The following is a 3,203-nucleotide window of genomic DNA, read 5'->3' as shown; positions in this document are numbered from 1 at the left end:
GAGCGTACTCGGACAAAAGCCTCTGGGAGGCTTCTCACCTTTGGAGCTGTCCTGTATAAGTCCTGCCAGTATGGAAGGTTCTAGAAAACCCATCCTTGTGGACCCTGGCTGGCCTTTCCTGCTAACTCTGGAATTTGCCTTCAAAGTAGTAGCCTGGGAGGGGCATCCTGAGTGGCTTTTGCTCCTTTGGGGGGTTCCTGTGGAAGGCAGGGGTGTCGGAAGAGCTAGAGGCTAACAGCACAGGTCAACGTCTACCTAGTGGACTGTTCTGGGGCTCAGTTTGGGCAGTGATGGGGTGTGGGGAGGCTTTGAGCCCCACAGTCCCCCTCTGTGACTCTCAGTTCCTACGGCAGAAGGCAAACCGGGTGATAGCCATGGCTTCCCAGAAGATAAAACCGCAGCACACTGGTCTGAAGAATTGTGGAAGCCTGACTTTTTGGGGCCACCATTTAGAGCTGTGCAGTGTTCAGATTCTCCTGCCAGATATGAGGGCCCTGAGAGCCTCTCCTTAAATCCCACAGCAGGTCCACGGCCAGGCCACACTTAGTTCTGAGGTGGAGGAGAGAGGAGAACTTCTTGTGAGGATGCAGCTGTCACCTGGGATGCCTTCAGGAGTCAAGAGGAAGCTCAGGAGATCTGCATGGCCCGTGTCAACACCCCTGCTTCCGTGTACATATCCCCACTGGCAAGTAAAGAGTGGCTTCGAACAAGGGGGGCTCCTGGCAAGACCCTACCTCCCTCTCCCCTGGCCCAACATGCACCAACTCACGACCACAGTGCTACTCCCATTATCCCCTTATCCCCATTTGCATCAGTCCCCATTAGCAGCCCAGGGTCTTCAGCCCATTCTCATCCTCTAGATTCTTCTTTACTCCATCTACAGATGGAGGGGCCCCCCTTCCCTACCTTTTCTTCACAGCCTTCATCCCCCTACGAAACTCTGTTTTACTTATTGATTTGTCCCCTCTCTGCCTCCCACATCATGAAAGGAAGTTCCATGGGGGCAGGAATATCACTGCCTTATCCTCAGTATCTTGAAGGGTCCCATTACACAGTGGAACGTCAACACACAGTCGTCAAACAAATAAACCAATGAATGAATGAATGGTCAATGAGCGTAGTAATGGATGCCTAACTGAAAGCAGCCTACAGAATCGTGAGACTTCTCTGATTTTACATCACAAAAAGTGCAGAAGCAAATTGCTCCCGGGTTGGATAAATTGGCAGCTCCATGACATGAGGGAGCCAGACAGTTTCTGGGTGGTTCTCCTGACTTTCCCATCATGCTTGCAACACAGCTGCCCCAGCTCAAAGCATCACTTCAACACCGGACTCTGTCCAAAGGCAGGCAGGTGCAAGTCTCCGTCGCCCCCTCCAATCCCTTTTAAGGACAAGGAAAATTTTCCCAGAAGCTCCCAGGAGCCTCATTGGGCAATTTGCATCACGTGCCTATGCGGCAACCCGCCATTGGCCAGCAGCACGGAGGAGATGTTCTGTTACACCAATCAGCGTTCAGCGCCGCCCCCTACGCTGGGGAGAGGCCCGGAGGCTGAACCCGCACAGTAAGAAGGGAAGCAGGCAGGGGAGGACCACTGCGGAGCCGGCGAGGTAAGTGCTGTCTCCCCCTCTGTGTTCCCGGTGCGTTGCTGCCTCTGATTCTCCTTGCCCCTCACAAGGCCCTCGTGAAGGAGGATAACCGAGAGGGCGCTAATGTCACCAGGTACGGGTGCTGGACACCCAAGTCACGGCATCTCCCCCAGGAGGGAGCCTCATTTACAGGACCCCTTTCCTGGGGAGAGCCTGACATCGCTCCCTCCCTCTCCCCGCCCCCCCATATGTACCTTATTCTTTGCCATATCATTACTTTCATTCCCACTATAAACGTAACCCCTGTAAAACCCAGCTGCCCGGGGCCCGCCTAGACACAGGATTGCATGCGACCCAGCAGTGTATTTTCCAAGTAGTCTCCCCACTGTGATTTTTTTTTTTCTTTCGAAAGGCAACGTAAATCCTCCACGAAGTCCCTCCCAAAACCTCCGAAGAAGGAACTTGTGTTTGTAACACACAGCAACCTCTCATGCTCCTCCAACCCGACGCCCTCAGGGTGTCCCATGAACCTCCAAGAGTCTCTTCTCGCCTCCTCCAGACTCCCCTAACTCTTCCCCCATCTCAGTCCGGCTGCCTCGTCTCTCTTCCATCTTCTCGCACCTTCCAGATGGACTCTTCTGGCTCCCAGCTCTATCTCTGCACTTCCTTCACTTCCCAGCATTAATCAAGCCAGCCAGCCTGAGTGACTGTTTCTGGCCTGACTCATTATCTCAGCCCTGCACAAGGGCCAAAGGATCGACCGGACAAAGACAGAGCGCCCTGGGCAGCTGGGGAGGGGTGGGGGGTGGGGGCAGGGAGGTAGACTGTTACCTGGTAAGAGATTTTCCTGTCCCAGGCACAAGGCAGAAGTTTAGAGAGCTTCTCACACCAGTGCTGCGTCTAGGAGTACCTGGTGAAAAATAAAAAACACACACACACAAGCTTTCCCCCACATCCATGGTGCCTTTTCATGACTTAAGAAGCAGTTTCTCCTTAGATTGTCTCATCTAATCCTTACAACAAGCCTGTGAGGTGACCATTATGCTTATCCTATTTTATGGATGAGAAAATTAAGAATCAGAGAAGTAGAGTGGTTTGTCAAAGGCCAGAACTAGAAGGAGACCTAGAACAATTCTGGCACATTAGCTTTTGCATAAATGGATGCACCCATGGATGGATGGGTGGGCGGATAAAAGAATGACTCCCAATGTTTCACCACATCACATCGTCCCCAAGACAAATGCTACTTCTAAGAACTTCCCCAACGATCTCTTCTCTGAATTTCCTCCTCACATCATTGCTCCCCTTGTGAAGATGGCAGAACTGGATTAAAGGTGATTCCCTGATGAAATCCCAGAAACTATTTTGACAGTGGCACTAGATTCACCTTGAAGCCCTATAGTCAGGTCCCACCTGGAGCTCAATCCCTAGAGCCCTCCTCTCCCCACAACCAATGCCACTTAGCACCCCTGTCTCTGCTAATGGTCAGACACAGAGTGAGGACTGAGCCTCGCTCAGCAGGATGGATTTCAGCTCTTAACGCTCAGAGTGGGGTCCCCGGACCCACAGCATCAGCATCACCATCAGCTGGGAGCTTGTTAGAAATGCAGAATCCT

This window comes from Herpailurus yagouaroundi, unplaced genomic scaffold (assembly GCF_014898765.1).
Source record: "Herpailurus yagouaroundi ecotype Mexico unplaced genomic scaffold, PumYag 182, whole genome shotgun sequence".
Lineage (NCBI taxonomy): Eukaryota > Metazoa > Chordata > Mammalia > Carnivora > Felidae > Herpailurus > Herpailurus yagouaroundi.
The sequence above is the reverse complement of the archived record's forward strand: the minus strand, read 5'-3'. Positions refer to the sequence as shown.